At 36.7% G+C, this 15,024-nt stretch overlaps 1 pseudogene; it reads left to right on the forward strand.

Moving 5' to 3' along the window:
- Positions 1-671: 671 nt before the first annotated feature.
- The window catches only part of LOC114632737, a 240,737-nt pseudogene continuing 226,384 nt past the window's right edge, over positions 672-15,024 (forward strand).

Here is a 15,024-nt window from a genome sequence, read left to right on the forward strand (position 1 = left end):
CTGTTAAAAGGACCTGGTTTGATAATATGATCCTGTGACCTTTTTATTTTATTTTTATTTATTTTTATTTTTCTATTTTTTGGTTTTATTGAGACAGGGTTTCTCTGTGTAGCCCTGTCTGTCCTGGAACTCACTCTAAAGACCAGGCTAGCCTCGAACTCTCGAACTCAGAAATCCACCTGCGTCTGCCTCCCGGGAGTTTTTTAAAAACCACAAACTCATGGTAATTTAGAATGGGACATGGAAGCTAGAAGGAATATCTCTGCAGAGACAGTGGTGAAGCATGCATTTATTGCCTTGTTTTTCTTGGCTCCAGGCAAGTCTCTTGCTTCCTCAGTATGACCAATCTCTTCAGCTGTGGATACTTCAAAGATTCTGGCCATTATTGAAAAGACATGTGTCAATTCTGTTTTGATAAAGACAGCTCAGTTAAGTCGTATGGAAATGAAAAATGCAAATCTTTTATTTCTTCTGCCTATAGAAGTTTATCACTTCTTCATAGTTCGTCTGGCACAAGGCATGGGGTGTGGTCTCTACTGATTCCTGTTTCCTACTCTTCAGTTTTACTAGAAACAGGAAGAATCTGCTGCCTTACATGAAGACGGTTTCTGGAAGTTGAAATTTTAATATAAACTTTAGTGACACATTCCCTATTCGATGAGAAAGGAAAGATGGCTTCTTCTCAGGTAAATGTGTACATGGTTATGGGACAAAGTGAATGTTCTTAGATGAATATTTAATTTTCAGAACTTTCAAACCCTCACTATTCTGACTCAAATGTACATAACTATTTGTTTCATATGATTCTCAGTATTACCTTTTTAAAAGTTATGTCATTGTTGAGCTAAAAAAAAAACCAGATCTTCCATTTCTCCAGTCTCCTTCAGTTTTTCAGTATAACTTGTATAAATGATAAACTAATTTGAAAATACTTAAATTTTTCTGATCACAAGATCTGTGTACATGAGAATATAGTCACTTGGGTCATTATTTGTCTGTGAATAAAGGCCCATGTTTCATGAATCATTTATCTGAGGGCCTATTGCAGTAGTTCTCTGCCTTCCTACTGCTGCATTCACTTAATAGATTTCTTCATGTTTTGCTGACACAATTATGATTTTTAATTAGTATTTTATTAGATATTATATTTACATTTCATAAGTTATCACTTTTAACCATTTCTCCCCCACCCAGAAACCCCCTACCACATCCCCCCTTCTGTTTCTATGAGGGTGTGTCCCTGCCCATCCAGCCACTCCCAGATCTATGTCCTCGAATTCCACAACAATGGGGCATCCAGTCTTCATGGGACCAGAGACTTCCTCTCCCACCTATGTCTGACAAGGCCATCCTGTGCTATATACACAGTTGGAGCCATGGTTCCCTCCCATACCCTCCCAGGCTAGTGGTTTTGTCACTGGGAGCTCTGGTTGGTTGGTATTTTTGCTCTCCCAGTTGGGTCACAAACACCCTCAGCTCATTCAGTCTTCTCTTTAACTTCTCCATTGGGAACCCCATGATCAGCTCAAGGGTTAGCTGTGAGCATCTGCCTCTGTATATGTGAGGTTCTGGCAGAGATCTAAGGAGACAGCTCTATCAAGCTCCTGTCAGAATGCATTTCCTGGAATTTACATCAGCATGTGTAATTCATGACTGCACAAGAGATGTATACCCAGGTGGAACAGTCTCCAGAAGGATGCTTCTTCAGTTTCTGTCCACACTTTGTCTCCATATTTGCTCCCATTAGTATCCTGTTACTCCTAAGAAGAACTGAACCACCCACACTTTGGTCTTCCTTCTTAATGAGCTTCATGTGGACTCTGGGTTGTATCTTGGGTATTTCCAGCTTTTGGGCTAATATTCACTTATCAGTGGGTGCATACCATGTGTGTTTCTTTGTGATTGGGTTACCTCATATTCAGCATAATTTCTAGATCCATCCATTTACATAAGAATTATGAATTTATTTTTAGTGATATTCCAGAAGTGTTTTATTGGTACTGTTATGAATCTTGTTGTAAATTTCTCTGTTTCCTGGATGCTTCAGTGACCACCATTAGATCATTTAGGTGATCAACATATGATCTCGAAAAAGGTCAACACACTCAGCGTGAGTTTTGCTTGAGATTTGGAACTGTTCGAGAAGTGACACATTTTTTTCTCTCTGACAAAATTTATCAAATAGGTATTTTAGTTATTGGTACCAAAAATTGTATGCTCAACTAACATTTTCTTGGCCAATTGACTCAAGGGGATACTGTTAATTTTAATTTCAGAGTCTACTGACTTTCATGGATGTGGCTATAGAGTTCTCTAAGGAGGAGTGGCAATGCCTGAATTCTGCTCAGAGGGCTTTGTACAGAGATGTCATGTTGGAGAATTACAATAATCTTATATCTGTGGGTAAGAATATTTTTATTCCATAAATTCTAAATCACAATAGGGAAATATAAAACTCTTATGACTATTTTAGTCTATCATCTATTAATTGGTCTTTCTCTTCAGTTTTTATACTTATTGATTACTCTCTGATTTATAGCTTATATGGTATTTACCTTTATCTTTTATTTATATTTAATATGTTGATCAATAAATATTATATCTTTTTAAAAATGTTGTTGCTTTTATAACTGAATGTACTTTGATTGCCCCAGTTTTCTTTTTTGTATGTGTTAATTTCACAGTGAAATTCAGAATTTTAGAAAGAATTGAGTGTGAAGACTCTAAAATTTTTTGTAAAGGAGTGACTATGAAAATTCATTCGTTTATCTTTTATTTTTTCCATCTCACCTACATGTCAAAATCCTGTGCTAGTACATAGCTACATTCAATGGATTATCTTTGTGCTTACTTGAATGTACAGGTACTGCTGTTTCAAAGCCAGATGTAATCTTCTGTCTTGAACAAAACAAAGAACCATGGATTGTTGGTAGAGAGGATACAGAAGGAAAAGTACCAGGTAATCTGAAGTGAAATAATATGTCATGTGATGACTTTAAACTCAGGAGAAATCTAGACCTGACATATGCCTAGAGAAGCTGTACAATAGAAATCATTCCTAAGAGATTATTCCAGAATAATGAACCAAAGAAAGAGTATAAACATGAATGTTAAATTATTTTTGTGTCATTTTAACTGGACACTGATGTTTTGATATGTACTATGTTATGCCTATTTTATAAAGCAGCTGACTATTTTACAATTTAATTACTGTCAATTTTTCTGTTACATGTGAATGTTCAGTAATGATCCTCTATGTTTGAGTGAATTATTGATTTATTCCCATTTTAATAATTTTATAGAATATATTTTGTTCATATTTTTCTCTCTTTCAACTTCTTGCATACTATCTTCATTCTCCACACTAACTTAATATCATGATTTCTCTGATCATTCTGTCTCAAATTCTCTGACTCTGTCTTTTTCTCTCACTCTCTCATTTTCTCCTTCTCTCAGAAGGAAGGAAATATTATATACCAAAAAATGTAAATAAACATGAAGTCTTATTTGTTCTGGCAATTTTTCCTGAACAGAAGGCATGTTCAAAGTATAAAACTTATTTTCCCTCTCTAAGAGATTATGTAGTTCAGAGATTTTCTTACCTCAGATGACCCTTTCTACCTCTATCCTTCTTAAAGTTGGGGTGTTGTCAACCTTTTACTGGTCTTGTGAACATTGTCATATTCTCAATGAGTTACCATGGGCATTGCTCTTGTTCTGTTTATTTAGCATTGTTCACCCAATCTGGCCTTTAAACCCTTATGTCTCATTTTCTGCATAGGTCCCTGAACCTTGATAGGAAGGTGTGATAAGGAAAGTTTACTTAAGACTAAGCACTCCAAAGTCTCTCAGTTACTGTAATATATATATATATATATATATATATATATATATATATATATATATTCTCCATTGAAGTATGAGTGATATGAGTGATACTCAGATCTAATGGGAAAGAAATACAACTTTAGGAGTCATATTATTGGTACTTTTATTTGTAGTAACCAAAGGAGCTTGTTTATGAATTTGAGGATTGCTCTTTCTGTCTCTGTGAAGTATGAAGTTGAAATATTGATAGATTATTGATTATTTTTTGGTAAGATGGCCATTGTTACTAGGTCAATCCTCCCAATCCATGAGCATGGGGGATATCTATATCTTCTGAGGTCATCTTTGATTTCTTTCTACAGAGACTTGAAGTTCTTCCCATACCGATCTTTCACTTGCTTGGTTTTGTTGACATTAAGACATTTTATATTATTTGTTACTCTTGTGCAATGTGTCCTTTCCCTATATTCTTTTTCAACCCATTTATTCTTTAAGTAGAGGAAGTCTAGTGATTTCTTTTAGTTAATTTTATATTCAACAAGTTTGCCAAATACATTTATCACATGTAGGAATACTCATGCTGAACTTTTGGGGACAATTCTGTAAAATATGTGAAAGCTCAGGATAGGAAAAACAATTTTCAACAATAATATAACTGGTAAAAGGCTGACCCCGTTGGGGGTCCCACACCCAGGGAGAACCAGGGAACCATTAACAGTAGGGCAAGGAGTCAGTGAGTGACAAACAGACACAAACCCAATAGGGTGATGAATCTGAGTGTAATTCATATGTGCAAGCATCAGACTTTTAAACAGAAAAGAAGGAAGTTAATCATTGTACAATAACCAGCCACACATAGTCAGTTTAAACACCAGACTGGAAATAACCTTTCATAAGACCCATCAAGAATCAGACTGTGGTTTTACAAATATGATATCAGGATTGTCTGAGTTCAGTATATTCTTAGGCTTTGGTATCTGACAACCACCACAGGCCTTGAGAGACACTATCCCAGTGTTTTGCAATGTGTTGCCTAACAAACCAACATCCAGTATTTGAATAGTGTCCCTTAATTCTTTCTTATTATAGACTTAAAAGAAGGTACCAGGGTGATTATGTCCCAGAGACCCTCACTGGCCAATTCAAAGTTTTATAAAAACTTCTGCTCCATTAACCTCTACACAACTATTGCCTTGTCCTACATAGACTCCTGCATATTATAATGAAACAGCTGTTGTAATTTTCCAATAAAGTCCTAAATTCCTGGGGCAATTTTCCTATATGATTAATCTAATCCTTCATTCCAAAGGTCAAACTAGAAACTCATTTCTATGAATATATTAAAGCCTCTTATATGGCCAAATCTGGAGTGTCCAACCTAATAGACCCTATAATCATATCTTGCTCTCCAAACTAAATATTTCCAAGAAAAGATTACCAATACAAAAATATGGCACAGAACTCTCCCCCAGTAATAGCAAAAACAAATCTGGAACATATCCTTTTCAGGGGCTGCCACGGCTCTCCAGGAGATAGCCTTCCTTTAAGCACCTTTGCCTCAGGAGTCAGCATCCAAGATTTTAATCTTGTCACACAGATTTCACTGGAGGTTCGGTGGCAATAACTTCTGGGGGAGTCACCTTCCCTGAACTCAAGCTGTAGTTCAGAGCAATAGTGATAAATCGCACATGGTGGCTGTACAATCACATAGATCAATATAATAGAAATGAAGACTCAGAAATGAACGCACACACTTATGTTGACTTGATCTTTGACAAAGAAGCCAAAACTATCCAATGGGAAAAAGACAGCATTTTAAACACATGATGCTGTTTCAACTGGCTGTATACATGTAGAAGAATGCAAATTGTTCCGTACTTATCTCCACTAAACAGCTGTATTCTAGTCCCTAACTAGCTACTTAATCTTGATAGACATTCTAAGTGCACAGTACATACACAAACCTTAAAAGCTAACTAAATACTTGCAAGAAAACCTGCATTGTTAGTTTTCTTGAAGTTCTTCCTTCAAATTTACTGTTTTCAGCTTCATCAGTTTTTTTTAATTTTATATGAAACATAAAATAATGTTGTCTATATAGCTTATAAATATTAAACCCAAATGTAACAGATTGTTTTAAGCAACAACAATCCTGTAATATAAGAGAAGTTTTAATCAGTGTCTCACAAGTAAATAAAGCTCATTCGTAGATGGACTTATGGCACAGGTTTATTAGATCATCAATTTAAAACTAATGACAAGTTTCTTCAACTTTTTCTTCCATGTAGAATCCTAGGATACTTTTTACAGTGTCTTTTTTTTGTTGTTTTAAGATCTCACTATGAAACTAATTTTATTGGCTATTTTATTTATAATTCAAATGTTATCCCCTTTCACTGTTTGCCCCCCACCCAGAAACCCACTATCACATTCACCCAAATATGCAGAAAAAGTTAATTTCAAAAAACAAACAAAAATTCCAAAAGCTTAATATAGGAATAATGACCAATGTTATCACATATTTATGTCTATATCTATCTCTCTATCTCTATCTCTATCTCTATCTCTATATCCATCTATCTATCTATCTATCTATCTATCTATCTATCTATCTATCTATCTATATCTATACCTATCTATCTATCTATCTATCTATCTATCTATCTATCTATCTATCTATATCTATCTATATCTATACCTATCTATCTATCTATCTATATATGTTATATATATATATATATATAACATATATTAGTATACATTTACTAAGTGCTGTAGTTCATCATCTGAATTTAATCACTGTATCACATTGATGCCTGCACATGGGATGTATGTCAATTTCATCCAGTTTTTAATGTGTATATTCCCTTAGTTTCTGCTCCATCCCCAGTGTCTATATTTCTTGTAGACAGGAGAAAATTTTAATTGAATCATTTCTAGGTATGTAGGTGTCTCTATAACTCTTTTGGGGTTCCTGATTGGCTAGAGAAGGTTGTCTCTTCAGGTTGCATATCAGCAATATAGCAAGTCACAAGTAAGATCACCCTCCATTGTTTTGTTGGTTTCTCCATTATCCTTGGTAACTTTCTCACACTCAAGATGTCCTTCATCTCTGACCTCACCCAGTTGCAGATTTTCATTTATTTTCATAATCATCTAGCCCCCACTCCTGTCCTTTTCTACACATGATCTTGAAACCTTCATCCCAGTCCCTTAACCATCCCCTTCTCCCAGTTCTCTTTTCTCCATCTGCCAATTATGGCTAATTTATTCCACTTTCTAAATGAAATTCAAGCTTCCTTGGTTGCACATTAATCAAGAGTAGGTCCTTTTGTTCTTAGAAGCTTAAAGATGTATGCGTATTTTATGGCTAACATCTACTTTTAACTAAATATATACCAGCATGTCATTTTGTGACTGGGTTACTTCAAACAGGATTAAAGGATCAAGCTCTATCCGTTTGCTTACAAAATTCATGAGCTCTTTGTTTTTGGACCTGAATATTATTGTGTTATATAAATGTATTATGTTTCCTTTATCCACACTCCAGATAAGCTTTCCATGGAGGTTATTTACAGTTTTTGGCTTTTAGGAATAAAGCCGCTTTGACCATAGATGATCAAATGCTTTTATGGAATGATGGAGAACTTAAGATTTTATCATATATCATTCCTTATATTCTTTTAAATATTCTCTCTGATATTTTTTATTGGATGTTTTATTTATATTTCATATGTTATCCCCTTACTCCATCCTTCCCAACCCAGGAACCCCCTATCCCCTAAGCCCTCCTCCTGCTTCTCTGTGGATGTACCCCTACATACTCCTCTACTCCCACCTCCCCATCCTCAAATTCCCACCCACTGGGGCATCCAGCATTCAAGAGACCAAGGATCTCTTCTCCCACCTATGCACAACAGGGCCCTCCACCCTTACATATATAGATAAAGCTGTGGATCCCTCCCTAAGTGCTCCCAGGCTGGTGGTTGATACCCTGGGAGCTCTGGTAGGTTGATATTTCAGCTCTACTCATGGGGCTGCAAACCCCTCAGCTCCAACAGTCTTCACTCTAACTCCTCCATTGAGAACCCCATGATCAGTTCAATGGCTAGCTGTGAGCATCTGCCTCTGAATATGTCAGACTCTTGTAGACCTCTAAGGAGACATTTATACCAGGCTCTTATCAGCATGCACTTCCTGACTTCCATATCAGCATCTAACTTTGGTGAATGCACATGGGATGGATACTCAGGTGGAATGGTCTTGAGACAGCCCATCCATCAGTTTCTGTCCCTCACTTTGTCTCCATATTTGCTCCCTTGAGGATTTTGTGGTTTCTTCTAAGAAAGGCCAAATCATCCCCAATTGGTCTTCCTTCTTCTTGAGCTTCATGTAGCCTGTGAGTTGAACCTTGATTATTTCAAGGTTCTGGGCTAATATCTAAAAATCAGTGAGTGAATACCATGTGTGTTTTTTTTGTGATTGGCTTACCTCACACAGGTTGATATTTTCTAGTTCCATCCATTTACCTAGGAATATCTCAAATTCATTGTTTTTAATAGGTGAGTAATATACTCCATTGTGTAAATGTACCACATTTTTTGAATCCATTCCTCAGTTGAAGGACATCTGGGTTCTTTCCAGCTCCTGGCTATTATAAATAAGGCTGCTATGAACATAGTTGAGCATATGTCCTTGTTATATGTTAGATCATCTTCTGGGTATATGCCCAGGAGTGGTATAGCTCGATCCTCAGGTAAAGATATATCCAATTTTCTCATAAACCACCAGACTGATTTCCAAAGTGGTTGCACCATCTGGCAGTCCCACCAACAATGGAGGAGTGTTCCTCTTTCTCCACACTCTTATCAGCATCTACTATCACATGAGTTTTTAATCTTAGCCATTGTGACTGGTGTAAGATAGAATCTAAGGATTGTTTTGATTTGCCTTTCCCTGATGACTAAGGATACTGCACATTTCTTTACGTGCTTCTCGGCCATTCGAGTTTCCTCAGTTGAAAATTTTTTGTTAAGCTCTATATCCCATTTTTCAATAGGATTATTTGGTTGACTTGAGTCTAATTTCTTGAGTTCTTTATATATATTGGATATTAGCCCTCTATCAGATATTGGGTTGGTAAAGATCTTTTCCCAATTTGTTGGTTGTTGTTTTGTCCTATTGACAGTTGAAGCTGAAGCCCTGGATCCCTCCCTAAGTGCTCCCAGGCTGGTGGTTTAGACCCTGGGAGCTGTGATTGGTTGATATTGTTGCTCTCCTCATGGTGCCACAAACCCTTTCAGCTCCATCAGTCTTCACTCTAACTCCTCCATTGAGAACCCCATTATCAGTTCAAAGGCTAGTTGTGAGGATCTTCCTCTGAATATGTCAGACTATTGAAGACCTGAGTAGACATCTATATCAGGCTCTTATCAGCATGCACTTCCTGACTTCAACATCAGCATCTACCTTTGGTGAATGCACATGGAATGGATACTTAGGTGGAATGGCCTTCAGATGGCCCCTCCTTCAGTTTCTGCTATCCTGTTATTTTTATTATTCCAAATGAATTTGAGAATTTCCTTTTCTAACACTGTGAAGAATTGAGTTGGGATTTTAATGGGGATTTCATTGAATCTGTATATTGCTTCTTGCAAGATGGCCATTTTTATTATATTAATTCTGCCCATCCATGAGCATGGGAGATCTTTCCATCTTCTGAGATCTTCCTTGATTTCTTTCTTCAGGGACTTGAAGTTCTTGTCATACAGGTCATTCACCTGTTTGGTTATATTCCCACCAATGTATTTTATATTATTTGTGACTATTGTGACGGGTGTCATTTCCCTTATTTCTTTTTCAGTCTGATTATCTTTCATGTAGAGGAAGGCTACTCATTTGTTTTAGTTGATTTTATAACCAGCCACTTTGCTGAAGTTGTTTATCAGGTTTAGGAGTTCTCTGGTGGAAGTTTTGGGGTCACTTAAGTATACTATCATTTCATCTGCAAATAGTGATATTTTGACTTCTTCCTTTCCTATTTGTATCCCTTTGACTTCTATTTGTTGTCTAATTGCTCTGGCTAGGACTTCCAGTACTATATTGAATAGGTAGGGGGAGAGTGGGCATCCTTGTCTGGTCCCTGATCTTAGTGGGATTGCTTCAAGTTTCTCTCCATTTAGTTTGATGATGGCTACTAGTTTGCTGTATATTGCTTTTACTATGTTTAGGTATGGGCCTTGAATTCCTGATCTTTCCAAGACTTTTATCATGAAGGGGTGTTGAATTTTGTCAAATGCTTTCTCAGCATCTAGTGAGAGGATCATGTGGTTTTTTTCTTTAAGTTTGTTTGTTTAGTGGATTACATTGATGGACTTCCAAATATTGAACCATCCTGTATTCTTGGGATAAAACCTACTTAACCATGATGGATGATTATTTTGATTTGTTCTTGGATTCTGTTTGCTAGAATTTCATTGAGTATTTTTGCATCGATGTTAATAAGGGATATTGTTTTGGAGTTCTCTTTCTTTGTTGGGTCTTTGTGAAGTTTGGGTATGAGTGTAATTGTAGCTTCATAGAACAAATTTGGTAGTGTTCCTTCTGCTTCTATTTTGTGGAATAGTTTGAAGAGAATTGGTATTGGGTCTTCCTTGAAGGTCTGCTAGAATTCTGCACTAAAAATTTCTGGTCCTGGGCTTTTTTTGGTGGGCAACTTTTAATGACTGCTGCTATTTCCTTAGGGGTTATGGGACTGTTTAGATGGTTTATCTGCTCCTGATTTATCTTTGGTACCTGGTATCTGTCTAGGAAGTTGTCCATTTCGTCCACACTTTCCAGTTATGTTGAATATAGGTCTTTGTAGTAGGATCTGATGATTTTTTGAATTTACCCAGTTTCTTTTGTTATGTTTCCCTTTTCAGTTCTGATTTTATTAATTTGAATACTGTCTTGTGCCCTCTGGTTACTCGGTCTAAGGGTTTATCTATCTTGTTGATTTTCTCAAAGAACCAAGCTGCTGGTTGTGTTGATATTTTGTGTTGTTCTTTCTGTTTCTATTTGGTTGATTTCAGCCATGAGTTTGATTATTTCCTGCCTTCTACTCCTCTTGGGTGTATTTGCTTCTTTTTGTTCTAGAGGTTTTAGTTGTGCTATCAAGTTGTTAGTGTGTGCACTATCCAGTTTATTTTTTTAGGCACTTAGAGCTATGAGTTTTCCTCCTAGCACTGCCTTCACAGAGTCCCACAAGTTTTGGTATGATGTGTCCTCATTTTCATTAAATTCTAAAAAGTCTTTAGTTCTCTCTTTATTTCTTCCTTGACCAAGTCATCATTGAGTAGAGAGTTGTTCAGTTTCCATGTGTGTGTTGGTCTTCCATTGGTTTTGTCATTATTAAAGACCAGCCTTAGTCCATAGTGATCTGATAGGATGCAAGGGATTATTTCAATCTTTTTGTGTCTGTAGAGGCCTGTTTTGTGACCAATTATATAATCTATTTTGGAGAAGGTACCATGAGGTGCTGAGAAAAAGGTATATATTTTGTTTTAGGATGAAATGTTCTATAGATGTCTGTTAAGTCCATTTGGTTCATAACTTCTGTTAATTTCAAAGTGTCTCAGTTTAGTTTCTGTTTCCATGATCTGTCCATTGCTGAGAGTGGGGTGTTGAAATCCCCCACTATTATTGTGTGAGATGTAATGCGTGTTTTGATTTTTAGTAAAGTTTCTTTTATGTATGTATGTGCCCTTGCATTTGGAGAATAGATGTTCAGAATTGAGAGTTCACCTTGGTAGATTTTTTCTTTGATGTGTATGAAGTGTCCTTCCTTATCTTTTTTGATTACTTTTGATGAAAGTCGATTTTCTTTGATATTAGAATGGCTACTCCAGCTTGTTTCTTGGGACCATTTGCTTGGAAAATTGTTTATCATCCTTTATTATGTGGTAGTGTCTGTCTTTGTCACTGAGGTACATTTCCTTTATTCAGAAAAAAATTTGGGTCCTGTTTGTGTATCCAGTCTGATAGTCTGCGTCTTTTTATTGGGGAATTGAGTCCATTAATGTTAAGAGATATTAAGGAAAAATGATTGTGGCTTCCTGTTATTTTTGTTATTAGAGGTAGAATTATGTTTGTATAGCTATCTTCTTTTGGGGTTGTTGGAAGATTACTTCGTTGGTTTTTCTAGCTTGTAGTTTCCTTCCTTGTGTTGGCGTTTTCCATCAATTATCCTTTTAAGTGCTAGGTTCATGTGTAGATATTATGCAAACTTGGTTTTGTCATGGAATATCTTGGTTTCACCATCTATAGTGCTTGAGAATTTTGCTGGGTATATTAATCTAGGCTGGCATTTGTGTTCTCTTAGGGTCTGTATGATGTCAGTCCAGGCTCTTCTTGCTTTTATAGTCTCTTGTGAGAAGTCTGTTGTAATTCTTATAGGTCTGCCTTTATATGTTACTTGACAATTTTCCCTTACTGCTTTTAGTATTTTTTGTTTGCTTGTTTTGTGCATTTGATGTTTTGATTATTATGTGATGGGAGGTATTTCTTTTCTCCTGTAGTCTATTTGGTGTTCTGTAGGCTTCTTGCATGTTTATGAGCATCTTGTTCTTTAAGTTTGGAAAGTTTTCCTCAATAATTTTGTTGAAGACATTTACTGGCCCTTTAAGTTGGGAATCTTCACTCTCATATATACCTATTATCCTTAGGTTTAATCTTCTCATTGTGTCCTGGATTTCCTGGATGTTTTGGGTTAGGAGTTTTTTGCACTTTGCATTTTCTTTGACAGTTGTGTCAATGTTTCCATGGTATCTTCTCCAGGAGATTCTCTCTTCTATCTCTTTTATTCTGTTGGTGATGCTTGCATCTATTCACTCCTGATCTCTTTCCTAGGTTTTTTTTATCTCCATGTTTGTCCCCCTTTGAGATTTCTTTATTGTTTCTATTTCTGTTTTCAGATCCTGAATGGTTTTGTTTAATTACTTCATTGTGTTTTCTTGCATTTCTTTAAGGGATTTCTGTGTTTCATCTTTAAGGGCTTCTACCTGTTTACTTGTACTCTCCTGTACTTCTTTAAGGGAGTTACTTGTGTCCTTCTTAAAATCCTCTATCATCGTCATGAGAAGTGATTTTAATTCTGATTCCTGCTTTTCCAGTGTGATGGGATGTTCATGGCTTGTATGGTGGGAGAATTGGGTACTAATGATGCTGAGTAACTTTGGTTTCTGTTGATTAAGTTCTTGTGCTTGCTTTTTGCCATCTGGTTAACTCTAGTGTTACCTGCCCTCACTGTGTCTGACTGGAGTCTCTATTTCCAGTTGTCTTGCTTGTGTCAAAACTCCTGAGAGTCCAGATGTCTCTGTGGTCTTATGATCCTAATCTCCTGGGTGGAAGAACTCCTGGGACTCAGGCCATCTCTTGGATCTGGAAATCCTTCTGCACTGGGTACAGTGGTTCCTCTTGGATGGCTCAGGAAACGATGTCTCCACAAGTGCAAACCATCTAGGTGTCTGCTGCTCTGAGTGCAGTGGTTCCTCTAGGATGGCTCAGGATTCAGTATCTCCACAGGAGCAGACAAGCTATGTGTCTGCCCCAGCCAAAATGACCAGGCAGGGGCAAAATGGGTGACAAGTTTTTTTATCACATGTAGAAATACTCATGTTGAACATTTGTGAGCAATTATGTATACTATGTTAAAACTCAGGATAGGAAAAGCAGTTTTCAACAGTAATATAACTTCTTCGGGGAGAATCACCTTCTCTGAACTCAAGCTGTAGTTCAGAGCAATAGTGGTAAATACCACATGGTGATTGTATAATCAGAACGATCAATAGAATAGAAATAAAGACCCAGAAATAAACGCACACAGTTATGTTCACTTGATCTTTGATGAAGAAGCCAAAACTATTCAATGACAAAAAGAAAGCATTTTAAACATATGGTGCTCTTTCAACTGGCTGTTTGCATGTAGAAAAATGCAAATTGATCCATTCTCCTCTACACTAAACTGGTGTATTCTGGTCCCTAACTAGCTAATTAATCTCCATAGACATTATAAGTGCTGCTGCTCCTCTAGGATGGCCCAGGATTCACTATCTCCACAGGAACAGACCAGCTATGTGTCTGCCCCAGCCAAAAGTACCAGGCAGAGGTGGAGAGAAGTGGGCTTCTGGAGGGGTGGGGTTTGGGTGGCTGGTGGGTCCTGAGCATCCCTGGCTCCCAGTTGTAACTCTGGGGTGTAGGGAGTGAGATGAGTTTCTTACCTGGTGATCTGAGTGCTGTCGCTCCTCTAGGATGGCTCAGGATTCAGTATCTCAACAGGAACAGACCAGCTATGGATCTGCCCAAGCCAAAAGGACCAGGCAGGGGCCCTCTCTGATTTTTAATACATGATATAATCTTGAATTATCATTCAGTCACAAAAGAATTATTGTAGAAAATCATTTCTATTATTCTGTCATTGGAAAGGTGATTTGTTTCTATATTGATAATTCATTTTCAGAAAATGAATGTCTTTTTTTAATTAATGGGTGACAGTTGCCACAATTTTGTTTTAAATTATAGTGTAATAAAGAATATTAAATTGTGACATTAATAATATTATTAAATATATAACATATTTCATGAAATATCTTATAATATGTATTATGTTTTAAGTTCATTACAGAATCCATACAGGAGAGAAACCTTACAAATGTGATGAATGTGGCAAATCATTTACACAGAAAGCAAACCTGCGAGTTCACTACAGAATCCATAATGGAGAGAAACCTTACAAATGTAATGATTGTGGGAAATCATTCAGACAGAACACACACCTTCAAGTGCACTACAAGGCCCATAGAAGAGAAAAACCTTTCAAATGTAATGAATGTGGCAAATCATTTACACAGAATGCAAACCTGCGAGTTCACCACAGAATACATACATGTGAGAAGCCTTACAAATGTAATGAATGTGGTAAATCATTTACATGGAAATCAAATCTTCAAGTTCACTACAGAATCCATACAGGAGAGAAACCTTACAAATGTAATGAATGTGGCAAATCATTTACAAAAACCTCACACCTTCAAGATCACTACAGGATCCATAAAGGAGAAAGACCTTACAAGTGTAATGAATGTGGGAAATCTTTTACACAGAACTCAACCCTGCAAGTTCATCAAAGAATCCATACAGGAGATAAACCTTACAAAT

The sequence above is a fragment of the Grammomys surdaster genome, unplaced genomic scaffold (genome assembly GCF_004785775.1).
Source record: "Grammomys surdaster isolate TR1022 unplaced genomic scaffold, NIH_TR_1.0 412, whole genome shotgun sequence".
NCBI lineage: Eukaryota > Metazoa > Chordata > Mammalia > Rodentia > Muridae > Grammomys > Grammomys surdaster.